We start from the raw sequence: 15,140 nt of genomic DNA, 5'->3' as shown, positions 1-15,140 counted from the left end.
AAATACACTCCCACTGGATTTGACATACACACATGATTCATCCTCTCTTGGTAGAAATCCAAACTCTTTGACTTTCTCATGGAAGCAAAGATTCCATCTGCGAGACGCTTGCTTAAGTCCATAAATGGACTTCTCAAGCTTGCACACCCTATTGGGATGCTTCGCATTGACAAAACCCTCTGGCTGAGCCATGTAAACATCCTCAGCCAACTTCCCATTAAGGAAAGTGGTTTTGACATCCATTTTTCATATTTCATAATTTTGAAATGCAGCAATGTCCAGCATCACCCTAGTAGATTTTATCTTGGCAACCGGTGAGATGGTTTCATCATAGTCAACTCTTGGAGTTTGAGTGAAACCCTTCGCGACCAATCACGCCTTATATGTGTGCACATTCCCATCCATGTCAATCTTTTTCTTGAAGATCCACTTGCACCCGACGGTCTTACGCCCGGGCACATGGTCAACCAAATTCCAAACTTGGTTGTCGTACATGGACTGAATCTCGCTGTCCATCGACTCTTTCCATTTTACAGACTCCGGGCCTGCCATGGCTTCCTTATAGTTGTTAGGTTCATTCAAATTTATTAGTGTATTATCACTAATATACGCGTCCCCTTCTGTAGTAATATGAAAACCATACAACTGGAGTTGAACTCTAACTCTCTCGGAACGTCTAAGAGGTAATGACTCGTCAATCAGTTCAACCCGGATTTCCTCCTCGGGTTGAGCGCCAACGTTAGAGGTGATGGTTTTTGAGCATTCTAACACTTCCTAAGTGTACATGCAACCCTAATAAACCTTGGATCTATGTTTGTCTAAGATACATGCAAATAATTATTTTTCCAAGGCTTATATCCTAACTAACATGGCATGGGGAACTTGAATCAAATAAAGCTAGTAGAAATACTTACCTTGTAGTTGTAGTTGATTCCTTGGAGTTTTAGAGCCTAGCACCAATAATGTGGATGCCTCAAATGAAAGTCACAAATCACCACAAACTTGGAACTTTGAGAGAATAGTCACACTTCTCTTGAAATCGGCCCTCACCTCAACATGTGTCAACTAGTGTTCACTAGCTTGATTTCAAGAGCCAAAGCCTCCTTTATATAGTGTGGTGATTAGGGTTACATCCATGTAAATCCTAATACCCATGTCTCTTCATTTCCATGAGATCCATGGGTTAAAGCTCCATGGAGTATCCATGGACTTCTCCATCCAAGCCTAGCCCATTCCAAATAAGCATAAGCCCACACACTATATAAATATAGAAGCCCATATTTAATTAGTAATATCTTTGATCACTAAATTAATCCTAGATTAATTATAGACCACTACTAATTAAATAATATGATCTTATATTAATATATTAGAACTTATAATATATTAATAAATCATAACTTGTACTATTCTCAAATATTATCCATAAATTGTTCGGGTGAAGTGCAACCCAAATGGACCATGCCGGGTCGGGTCAAGTATATACCAAATATAGTTATGGGCTTAGACACTATATCCAACAGTCTCCCACTTGGATAAGTCTAGTAACTATATTTGCAAGTATAACTTCAGGAACCGATCCGCAATCGTAGCTCTTTAAACTCTGTTGAACTAGAACGCGCCATTTAGATAAGTGATCATATAATCCTCTGTTCTAGATATCAGCCGGACAAACACAAGGAACATTGTCTTGCTTATTGTCCAGCATTTGTTTCCCGATTTCCGATTTGTTTGACATAGAACTCAACTGAACACATCAATTTAGTTCTGACCGGGCTCGGTACATAGGTCAAAACAAAATCATCGAGGGGCCCAGATATCAGCTTCTAATCCAAGAAGGAACAGATAAACTTCGACTCATATGTTTGTTCTACCACTCATTGAATTACACACAAAGGCACGTTTTATAACATCGAGTTACCAATGCGTTTACGTACAATCAATGCATAACCAACTCGTAAGTAACAAATCATATCTCTAGGTTTGAAGACTTATATGATATTACCGTCTCACGATCACTCGAGATAAATTCCATGAAGTGATTCCAGTGAGCGTGGGTTGAGTCCAATGCTCATAACTTATGAGCACTCATGATTGTTGTAGCCATGTCCAACACCTTAGACCTCGGCAACCAATCATGACAGTCTTGATTCATACTTACTTCCGACATATGACCGACTGTGGAGGTTTGAATAATATGATATACCAAACATAATTATTCTGGAAGTCAAAACATGCAAAAGAAATATAGTAAAAGATCGACAAGAGATAGCAACACTTTACTCATGAATAAAACACCTTTTATTCATCATCAAATGTCAATTACACTTTACAAATTTCTGGGTTATCTAACTACTAAAACTTATATCATCCTTCAGTCCTATGCTCCGAGCATTCTGGAGATGCTTAACCCTACTCAGTCCCTTCGTGAGGGGATCTGCCGGGTTCTCATCCGATGATACCCTCTTTGCCATGAGGAGTCCTTCTTCAATTCGATGTCTGATAAAATGGTATTTTCTGTTGATGTGTCTGGATCTCCCATGATCCCTTGGTTCCTTGGCTAAGGCAACCGCACTATTGTTGTCACAGAAAATCTCCATTGGCTCTTTTATAGCTGGAACAACTCCAAGGTCTCCGATGAAGTTCTTTAGCCATATCGCCTCCTTTGCTGCCTCGCTTGCTGCTATATACTCTGATTCACAAGTGGAATCAGCCACTGTCTCCTGCTTGGAACTCTTCCAAGAAATTGCTCCTCCGTTTAGGGTAAAGACCCAGCCTGACTGAGAGCGGAAATTATCCCTATCAGTCTGGAAACTAGCATCACTATACCCTACAACTCTCAAGTCATCACTCCCACCGAAGGTAAGGACCCAGTCCTTAGTCCGTCGCAGGTACTTGAGGATATTCTTTACCGCAGTCCAGTGTTCCTCTCCAGGGTTCGCCTGATACCTGCTAACCATGCTCAAAGCAAAGGCTACATCAGGTCGAGTACACGTCATAGCATACATGATCGATCCTACAGCTGAAGCATAAGGAAATCGACTCATTTCTGCTATCTCAGCCTCAGTACTAGGGCTTTGTGTCTTACTCAATCTAGCGTTACACTGAATGGGTAACTCACCTTTCTTGGAGTTATGCATGTTGAATCTTTTCAACACTTTGTCCAAGTAGGTACTTTGACTAAGTCCAATTAGTCTTTTACTCCTGTTTCTCAAAATCTTTATCCCTAGGATATAGGCAGCTTCACCAAGGTCCTTCATAGCGAAACACTTCCCAAGCCAAGACTTTACTTCCTGTAGGGTTGGGATGTCATTTCCTATGAGTAGTATGTCATCCACATACAGTACCAAAAAACTGACTATGCTCCCACTAGCCTTGATATAGACGCAAGATTCATCTTCACTCCTCGAAAAGCTAAATTCCTTAACTTTCTCATCAAAGCAAAGATTCCACCTGCGAGGTGCCTGTTTCAATCCATAAATGGATTTCTCGAGTTTACACACTCTATTAGGGTACTCATTGCTGACAAAACCCTCTGGCTGACTCATGTAAACATCTTCAGCCAACTTTCCATTAAGGAAAGCGGTTTTGACATCCATTTGCCATATTTCATAGTCATGAAATGCAGCTATGGCTAACAGAACCCGAATAGACTTAATCTTGGCTACTGGAGAAAAGGTCTCATCATAGTCCACTCCAAGAATTTGAGAGAAGCCCTTTGCAACCAGTCTCGCCTTATAAGTGTGTACTTTACCATCCATGTCGATCTTCTTCTTGAAGACCCACTTGCACCCTACAGTCTTACGACCAGGTACATTCTCAACCAAGTTCCAAACTTGATTGTCATACATGGATTGTATCTCGCTATCCATGGCCTCTTTCCATTTAGCAGCCTCAGGGCCTGCCATGGCTTCCATGTAGCTATTAGGTTCATCCAGACCTACTAGTGTCTCATCACTAATAAGTGTCTCACCTTCCGCAGTAATATGGAAACCATAGTAATGCTCAGGTGCATTCCTAACTCTCGTGGAACGCCTCAGAGGTACAGGCTCATCAACTGGCTCAACAGGAGTTTCCTCCTCAAGTTGAGGGCTAGTGTTTTAAGTTCCTTCACCGCTTGATTCTTGAATTTCTTCAAGATCAATTTGCCTCCCACTGTCTCCTTGGCTTATAAATTCTCTCTCTCGAAAGACTCCTCTTCTTGCTACAAAGACCACATTGTCACTAGGTCTGTAGAAGAGGTAACCAAAGGATTGCTGTGGGTAGCCGATGAAAATACACCTCTCGCTTCGAGGTTCGAGCTTATCATGAGTCTCGCGTCTCACGAAAGCCTCACAACCCCAAATCTTGATGTGGTCTAGCTTAGGTACTTTGCCAGTCCACATCTCGTGAGGAGTTTTGGCAACTTTCTTTGTAGGGACAAGATTAAGAATATGGGCGGCAGTCTCTAAGGCATACCCCCAGAATGAGATTGGTAGCGTAGCTCGACTCATCATGGAATGAACCATATCCAACAAGGTTCGATTACGCCTCTCAGCCACACCATTCAACTGTGGTGTCATGGGAGGTGTCAATTGTGAGACAATCCCACATTCCCTAAGATAGTCGAGGAACTCTGAACTAAAATACTCACCTCCTCGATCGGATCGAAGCATCTTAATGTTCCTGCCCAATTGATTCTCGACTTCCTGTTTAAATTCCTTAAACCTCTCGAAAGTCTCTGACTTATGCTTGATTAAGTAGACATATCCATATCTATTGTAATCATCAGTAAAAGTCAAATAATAACGATTAGCATCCCTTGTGGCATGTTTGAATGGTCCACACACATCCGTGTGTATAAGGTCCAACAAACCTTCACCCCTCTCACACGAGCCTGTGAAGGGTGACTTTGTCATTTTTCCAAGTAAGCATGATTCACAACTATCATCTGACTTTAGGTCAAACGACTCCAAGACTCCATCCTTTTGGAGTTGGCCTATGCGTTTCTTGCTTATATGTCCAAGACGACAATGCCATAATGATGCTTTATCCAAGTTATTATTATTAGTAGAATCAATACACAAAACATTATTTCCCAAGTTATCTACAACAGATACAGCTTCATACACACCATCACAAGGTAATGCTTTAAAATAAAAAACATTACTATAGAAAACATTTATAGAACCAACTTCATTATTAAATGAAAAGGTAAACCCTTGTTTGTACAAAGCATGAAAGGAAATAATATTTCTTGCCATTCCTGGCGAATAACAACACTTATTCAAATCTAAATTAAACCCACTACTTAGCGATAAAGTATAAACTCCAATCTTGGTAACAGGTAAAGCTTTCCTATTCCCCATGATCAAGTTTATTCTTCCTTGCTCCACATTCTCACTTCTTCTTAGTCCCTGCAAGTCACAACAAATATGAATACCACAACCGGTATCAAGGACCCAAGACTTAAAATGGGGTGAGTTATTAGAAATGATAGTGTAAGTACCTGCATGGTTGGGTTTGACTTTCCCATCCTTCACATCCTGCTGGTACTTTGGGCAGTTCCGCTTCCAATGAGATTTTTCATGACAATAGAAGCATTCAGCCTCTTTTGGGTCAAAAGAAGGAGTGACGAAACCTTTCTAGGTTCCACTTGAAGAAGAGCCATCAAGGGTCCGAGCCTTGGTACCCTTCGAGGATCTCTTTCTCTTCCTCCATCGATTTTTCCCAATTGCCAAAACCGGAGTTGAGTTTGGAGTAGGAGTGATAGCAACCGACTTCCCCTTAAGACCTGATTCTGCGGTCTTGAGAAGTCCCTGAAGTTTGCTGAGTGTGACCTCTTCCTTATTCATGTGATATGTCATGCGGAATTGATCATAGCACGATGCTAAGGAGTGCAAAATGATATCTATTGCAAGATCCTCAGGGAAGTTCACATTAAGCTTCAGCAAACGATCCACATACCTTTGCATTTTCTGCATGTGGCTCGTGACGGATTCCCCGTCCTTCATCATGGTTGTTATCATGGAGCAGATGATTTCATACCTCTCTTGTCTTGCACTTTGATGGTATCTTTCCATCAAATCTTGGTGCATTTCATAAGGGTAGAAATCCTCATAAGACTTTTGGAGTTCCGCTGTCATCGTGGCCATCATGATGCAAGCCACTTTCGTAGCATCCCTTTCATGTGCCCGAAATTCAGCGATCTCCTGAGGAGTTGCAGTGGTCTCATCAATCTCCTTAAGCTCCTTGTCAAGGACATATTCTTTGTCCTCGTAGCGGGTAATCATCCTGATGTTTTTGATCCACTCATTGAAGTTTGATCCATCAAAGGTGACTTTCCCACACAAGTTCATAAGGGTAAAGGAGCCATTAGGATTAGAGCCAGAAGCAGCATTGTTTGAAGACATCTAAAAAGAAGAGAACAAGATTAGTTTAGATATAAGAGAGTCCTTAATAAAACACCCAAATGTAATATTAAGGCTCGGATCCAATCACAATATAATATAACTTAGAAGAGGTATGCCGTAATCTAAGCTATACCATATTTGAAAGGTAGGTGAATGATGATTCACCAATTTCCACCACGAAAACCGAAACATTTAAGTATTAGGTTTTTGATTGGTTCTTAGAAATTCCTAGATTCTTTGAGATTCAATGAACTTTTCAAAGGCATGTTTCAATCTCGAGTGTGCCCTCCAGGTTTTGTGACTGGGATGCCGAGGATCACAAAACGAGGTGTGAAGTAACCATGCAAATCACTTGGTACCCTTTAAAGTTTATCACTCAATCGATGTGCCGGTAAACCACACACGCTCCATCGATACTATAATAAACCTTTAAGTCACCCTTTACCTACCTTGTTAAGTCCAAGTTAGTGTGCCGGTTAACCACACACGCTCCACCAACGACTCAATCAAAGTGTAAAGTGTAATTTCATGGATTAGCACCTTATTCACATTTTTCCTAAAGTAACTAAGATTGGGAATTTAATAAAACATTTAGTTACTTTATAATATTCATCATACTTTGAATGAGAATTTATAAGTCCTTGTCTTACCCGTTCGGCTAACGACCCTCCACCAGTCAAGCAAGCGGTGGGTGAGAGTGGACACCCATTAAGTCACCATTTTATAGGCAACAACCTTATACCCACCTTATAGACCGACTTCGTGAATGAGGCGTACTAGCGGTAAGACGACTTTGTTCTTATACATATATATATATATATATATATATATATATATATATATATATATATATATATATATATATATATAATTATTAAATCATAATAATATAAGTATAAGGGTTGAATTTTAACTTTTAAAATTCTAAGGGTTGGAACTAAAGTTTTAACTTAACTTTACTTGTTCCAAAACTTGAGGGCAAGTTTTGTAAACTTTCAAAACTTTTCATTTCTTGTAACTTATGAGTTTAATAGAGTAATAAAATGAGGACTTTTCATTTTTTTCTAACTCTTGTGTTCTTTTAATGGTTTTTAATCCAAGAGACTTTTGGTTTTCCATAACTTGAGGACAAGTTATGGACTCCATTAAAACACATTATGATCAAGAATTAAACTACCACATAGGTTACAAATAATTCCTATGATCATCTAAACTTCATAAGAACAAGAACATGAACACTTTCAAGAATCAAAATCACATTAAACTTTGTAATTTTGATAACTAGTTGTTGTAAATGAATTAGCAAAAACATTACACCAGCTAAAACAAGTTTTCAAGTACCAAAACAGTTTAGGGTAATGTTTCCAATCCATTTCCAGCAACTAAAGTCGAAAAACTGCACTCTGTCGACCCTACTCATCGAGTGCATGAACCTACTCGGCGAGTAGGTTGAATATACAAGTGGACTCGGCGAGTCCCCCCATTGGACTCGGTGAGTCCATCAGTCAGATAGCAAGATTTCGACTTTTTCAAGCATATTGCAACAAGTATCAAACAAACAAGCCTAGGCTCTGATACCACTGATGGGTTTTGAGCATTCTAACACTTCCTAAGTGTACATGCAACCCTAATAAACCTTGGATCTATGTTTGTCTAAGATACATGCAAATAATTATTTTTCCAAGGCTTATATCCTAACTAACATGGCATGGGGAACTTGAATCAAATAAAGCTAGTAGAAATACTTACCTTGTAGTTGTAGTTGATTCCTTGGAGTTTTAGAGCCTAGCACCAATAATGTGGATGCCTCAAATGAAAGTCACAAATCACCACAAACTTGGAACTTTGAGAGAATAGTCACACTTCTCTTGAAATCGGCCCTCACCTCAACATGTGTCAACTAGTGTTCACTAGCTTGATTTCAAGAGCCAAAGCCTCCTTTATATAGTGTGGTGGATTAGGGTTACATCCATGTAAACCCTAATACCCATGTCTCTTCATTTCCATGAGATCCATGGGTTAAAGCTCCATGGAGTATCCATGGACTTCTCCATCCAAGCCTAGCCCATTCCAAATAAGCATAAGCCCACACACTATATAAATATAGAAGCCCATATTTAATTAGTAATATCTTTGATCACTAAATTAATCCTAGATTAATTATAGACCACTACTAATTAAATAATATGATCTTATATTAATATATTAGAACTTATAATATATTAATAAATCATAACTTGTACTATTCTCAAATATTATCCATAAATTGTTCGGGTGAAGTGCAACCCAAATGGACCATGCCGGGTCGGGTCAAGTATATACCAAATATAGTTATGGGCTTAGACACTATATCCAACAAGAGGTTCCTTTATCGCTCAACTCTTGAATCTATTCAAGATCAATTTTCCTCCCACTGTCCCCTAGGCTTATGAGTTCTCGCTCTCGGAAAACCCTTTCCTTGCAACGAAGACAACATTGTCACTCGGTTTATAGAAGAGATATCCAAAGGATTTATACGGGTAGCCGATGAAAATACACTACTCACTATGAGGTTCGAGCTTGTCGTGAGTCTCTCATCTTACAAAAGCCTCGCAACCCCAAACCTTGATATGTGCCAATGATGGAGCTTTCCCTGTCCACATCTCGTGAGGTGTTTTGGCAACCTTCTTCGTAGGGACTAAGTTAAGAATATAGGCGGTAGTCTTTAAGGCATACCCCCAGAATGAGATAGGTAGTGAAGAACGATGAATCATGGAACGAACCATGTCCAACAAGGTTCGATTACGCCTCTCAGCCACACCGTTCAACTGCGGTGTCCTAGGTGGCGTCAATCGCGAAACTATTCCACATTCCTTGAGGTAGTCGTGGAATTCAAGACTTAGGTACTCTTCTCCTCGATCAGATCGAAGCATCTTGATTTTCCTGCCAAATTGATTCTCCACTTCTTGTAAAAACTCTTTGAACTTTTCAAAGGTTTCTGACTTGTGCTTGATTAAGTAGATATACTCATATCTACTATAGTCGTTGGTGAAAGTCACATAGAAGCGGTTTGCATCCCTTGTGCTAGATCTAAAGGGCCCACACACATCGGTGTGTATGAGATCCAATAGATCCTCACCCCTTTCACAAGTACCAATGAAGGGTGACTTGGTCATCTTTCCAAGTAAACAAGACTCGCACACGTCATCGTCCCTAAGGTCGAATGACTCCAACACTCCATCCTTTTGGAGTTGGGCTATCCGTTTCTTGTTAACATGTCCAAGACGACAATGCCACAAGCATGCTTTATCCATACTATTGGAAGAATCCACACACAACACATCATTTCCTAAGTTATCTACAACCAGCACAGTTTCATAAATTCAATTACAAGGCAATGCTTCAAAACGTAAAACACCATTTAGATAAGCATAAACAAAACCTTTCTCATTATCAAATGAATATCTAAATCCTTGTCTAAACAAACCATGAAATGAAATGATGTTTCTTTCCATATCTAGCGAATAGCAACAGTTATTTAAATCTAATCCTAATCCATTACTAAGCGCTAGAGAATACACTCCAATCTTGGTGATAGGCGACGATCTTTTGTTCCCCATGATTAGATTTATCCTTCCACGCTCCATATCCCTATCTCTTCTTAGTCCCTGCAAATCAGAACATATGTGAAAACCACATCCTGTATCAAGAACCCAAGAAATAGCATGTGACGAATCATTAGATTTAATTATGTAAATACCTGCAAAAGATGGCTTGATCTTCCCATCCTTAATGGCTTGCAGATATTCCGGGCAGCTTCTCTTCCAATGCCCTATCTTGTGGCAGTGGTGGCACTCTGCCTCCTTCGGGTTAGAGTTGGGCTTAGCAGAACCAACTTTAGTTCCACTAGAAGAGGTACCATCTTGGGATTTTCCCTTATGGTGGCTCGTTGAAGGAGCCTTCCTCTTCTTTCCCCTCCCTTGCCCAATGGCCAAAACAAGAGCAGCGGTTGGAGTGGGAGTTTATGCAATAGAATTATCCTTAAGATTGCTCTCAGCAGTCCTAAGCAATCCTTGAAGCTTGCTCAAGGTGACCTCTTCCTTATTCATGTGGTAGGTCATGCGGAACTGGTTGTAGCAGGGAGGCAAGGAGTGAAGGATAATGCCAATTGCCAGCTCTTCATCGAAGTTAACATTCAATTTCAGCAGGCGATCAACATATCTCTACATCTTTTGCAAATAAGTGGTAAGGAACTCTCCATTACCCATTTTGGTAGTGATCATCGAAGTGATGATCTCATACCTTTCTTGCCTCGCACTTTGGTGGTACCAGTCCACCAAGTCTTGATGCATCTCGTAGGGATAGTAGTCCTCATAGGAATTTTGTAGTTCAGCAGTCATAGTCGCTAGCATGATGCAATGGACATTCGTGGCATCACGCTCATGGGCCTCAAAGGCAACGATTTATTCAGGAGTAGCAATGTTGATGTTCACCTCTTTCAGCTCCTTATCGAGGACATACTCTTTGTCCTCGTAACGAGTGACCATTCGGATGTTATGGATCCAATCATTGAAATTGGACCCGTCAAAGATCACTCTCCCACACAAGTTCATGAGTGAGAATGAGTCGGATGAGTTTGAGCCTGAAGCGTTGTTGTTGTTTGAGTTCGACATCTGAAGAAGAAAATAACAAAGTTTAATTAGAAATGAATCCCTAATTAAACACCCAAAATGAGAAATTAGGGCTAGCATCCAGCAACATTATTTATATATTAGAAAAGGGATGTGGTAATCTAATATGCAAAGAATTTTAAGGTAAGTGAATGACGATTCACTAATTCTCCACCATGAAAAACAAAAGGAGATTAAGTTTTAAATGTATTGAAAACTCCTAGATTCCTTTGAGATTCATTGACCTTTTCAATGGCATGTTTCAATCTTGATATGCCCCTCAAGTTTGTGACTGGGATGCCGAGGATCAAAAAGCGGGTGTGAATAACCATGCAAATGTACATGGTGCCCTCATTGTTACAGTCACCTATTCGATGTGCTGTTAACCACACACGCTCCATCGAACTATGACAAACAATGAGTCACCCTTTGCCACCTTTTCTTAGCACCAATTAGTGTGACGGTTAACGACACACACTCCACTAACTTCTTAGCAAGGGTACAAAGTGTAATTTCATGGGATTGCATCAATTCACTTTGCCTAAAGTAACTAAAATTGGGAATTTTGTAAAAAAAACGTTTAGTTACTTTATATAGATTCATTTTACTTATTAGTGAGAAAGGGTTGCCCTATCCTACCCGTTCGGCTAACGACCCTCCACCAATCAAGGAAGCGGTGGGTGAGAGTGGACACCCATTAAATGACCATTTTATAGGCCATAACCTTATACCCCCCTTATAGATCGGCTTCGTCAATGAGGCCTACTAGCGGTAAAACTAGCATTTAAGTTATACATATATATATATATATATATATATATATATATATATATATATATATATATATATACACACACATTAATCTTATAATATTATAAAGTATAAGGTTGAATTTTAAACTTGTAACATTCTAGGGTTTTAAATTTAAATAGTTCAAATAAAACATTTTAATCATAAAATTTAAATTTCAAAACTTGAGGACAAGTTTTGAACTTTTTTAAAACACAAAGATCAAATAGCAAATAATTTTTAATTAAGCATTTAATTTAATAATTATCTAAATTTAACCTAGTCAATATTACTTGCAAGATAATTCAACACTTAATTTAAATAATCAAGTATTATCAAATAACGAAACTATTATTTAAACAATTGGTAGTTATCTTTTGTTTTGATGAGGATATTGATAAAAAGGTAATAAAATTTGGATTTTATTAGACTAAAACAATTTAGGTAATTATCCTTAAGCAAAACAGCAAAAAATCCTGAAATTCCCTCTGTCTGACGCTCCGACTTGCCGAGTCCCCTTATGGACTTGTCGAGTTCATCCTACTCACCGAGTCCACAATGGGACTCGCTGAGTTCATCAGGCAGAGAGCAAGAAAAACGATTTTTTAAGCAAGAATCAAAGCACAAAGCATCAAATTCAAGAGAAGCCAACCTGGCTCTGATACCACTAATAGGTTTGAGCCATAAGAACATTCCTATGTGCACATACAAACCCTAATGCTTGGATCTAGGTTTCTCTAATAAACATGCTTTTCATCCAAGACTTGCAAACCCTAGATCTATGATATACAAATTGAAATTTACATGACAAAGTAGATCTAGATGATTACCTCTTCTTGAAAGCTTGAATCTTCTTATCCTTGGAGCTTAGAGTCACAAGTGTCACTCCTCTAATGGCTTACAAACACCAAGAAGCAAGAGGATGATTTGGAGAGAGGTTTTGGCACAAAATCGGCTCTAGGAACTCCTTAGGGTTTCGGGTCGCCGACTTCTGTAGCCCTCGGCTCCTTTAAATACTCTAGCTACTAGGGTTACAGCCTGAAACTCTAATTGGATTACTTAGGCCTTAAGCAGTCCAAGGATCCTTCTAGATGAGGGATTAGACGAATTCAAGGAGTCCATACACCTTAATTTCGTCCACCCCATGATCCATAAGGATCCACAGCCCAAAACCAACTATCATACAATTGACAGTTCTAGTCCCCTTTATTTAATTAATTTGTTTTAGCCATAGAATTAATTATTAATTAATCCTTGTCTAATATTAATTAAACTATATGATTTCTCCTTTAATATATTAATCATATAATATATTAATAAACCATAATAACCTCTTTATTTATAAATCATCTTATCATGTTGCTCTGGTGAAGGCAACCCAAAAGGACCATGTACAACCGGGTCAAGTACTTACCAAATATAGTTACAGGCTTAGACACTAATCCGACAACTACATCTTATATAAATCGATTAACATCAATTGGGGAAGACAATAAACAGTAGAAGGAAACGTAGGTGGGGGATTGAAGCCAACATGGCCAACTACATGGAAAGTGTAACCAGGTAACTAGTTGGGTTACCTGCTAAATGGCAAATTTAACACAATTAATCAAAATATTAGGCACTAATGAACCTAAAAAATATTATGAAATTAGGCCCATTAGGGTTAATGTGATACTTAAGGGCTTTTATGACATTAACCCTAAAACCAATGTTATACATACATTTTTAAATGCATAAATATATCTTTATAGATAAAAATACATTTTTAAAAATATTTGTACTTGTATTTAGTATTTATATACATTTGAAATCTTATATATTCCTTTAAAAATGTATTTATATATTAAAAATGTATTTATTTGTATTTACTAGGTATTAATATATATTTATTTCATATAAAAATATATTGTATACATATAAATATAAAAATACTTATTTATATGGTTTATATTGTATAACATATATAATTATATGTATTTGTACATATTACTAAGTATAAATATGTATTTTTTTCATATTTATAGATATACAATATGTATTTATACATATTTATATGGTAAAAGACATATAAACGAAATATTTTTTTTATTATTTAGGTGATTCATCAACCAAAACACAAACAAATGTTTCGTTTATATGTAAAAATATTTTTAAATACTAAATACAAGTAAATATATTTTTAAATATTATTTTAAATCTGTAAAAATATTTTTATATATTTAAAAACATATTTAAAAATGTATGTATAAAATATTTTTATATATTTAAAAACGTATTAAACAAATAATAATAATAATAATAATAATAATAATAATAATAATAATAACTCTTGGAATTCTACACTATATATGTAACCCACTAAAGCCAAAAATCGGACCAATGGTGGATTATTCTAAAATAAGGACGATTTTGTGTGCTCCATAACCTCTCTCACTATTCTCCAATTGTTCATGGTGTCTTGTGATTCCATTAGAGGTGCAACATTTGAGGCACTAAGCTCTTAAATGCCAAATACAACAAGCTACAACAAAGAGGTAATCTTTTTACTAGTTTTATGATTCAAATATCAAATTGTATGCTAGTTGTAGGCTTCATGCTTTAGATAATTTTGTTGCATGTATAACTAGAAAAAACATAGATCCAAAGCTATTAGGGTTGTATGTACACCATAGGAGTGTTATAGTACATAAAACCCAATAGTATTTTTAAGGGTGTTACAGTATATCACATAATAAATCATACCTTATGATATATTATGATATGTTTTAATACTTAACATTTAAACATAGTATTTCCATGAAATAAATAATTTACAATTAATTACAAGAATTATATTTATTTATCAAGGATCAAATTCTTATAAATAATATATTTGCATCAAGTTGTTGTTAGTGTGAGTCTTTATGATCATATATCATCTAGCAATATCATTCTATAACAACTCTTGGGCATATAGATCTTTCAATAGATAAGGAAATAATTTGAATTAGGATTAAATATGATTATTTAATTAATTCAAATCACCTTTATATGCAAGTTACCTCAACTATATAAATACCTCTTTAGGCTTCATAAAATCCAATACAACATGTTTTAAGGCTAAGATTTTTGGTTCTCATTAGCCTCTCTCATATCTCCTAATTTTTCTAGAGTTTTAGACTTTTGGGTGTGTGCCTTTAGAGGCATTCCTAATTTGGGTGCTAGATCATTTTACCAACAACAAAAAGTTCAAGATCTTCAAGGGAATCGCAAGTATATATGATTATACTTGAAAGGTTAGTAATTATATCCATCTTGGTAGGTTGAA

The sequence above is a fragment of the Lactuca serriola genome, chromosome 7, assembly GCF_051521515.1.
Source record: "Lactuca serriola cultivar US96UC23 chromosome 7, Lser_US96UC23_V15, whole genome shotgun sequence".
NCBI classification, from domain to species: Eukaryota; Viridiplantae; Streptophyta; class Magnoliopsida; order Asterales; family Asteraceae; genus Lactuca; species Lactuca serriola.
Note: the sequence above shows the minus strand (reverse complement) of the source record.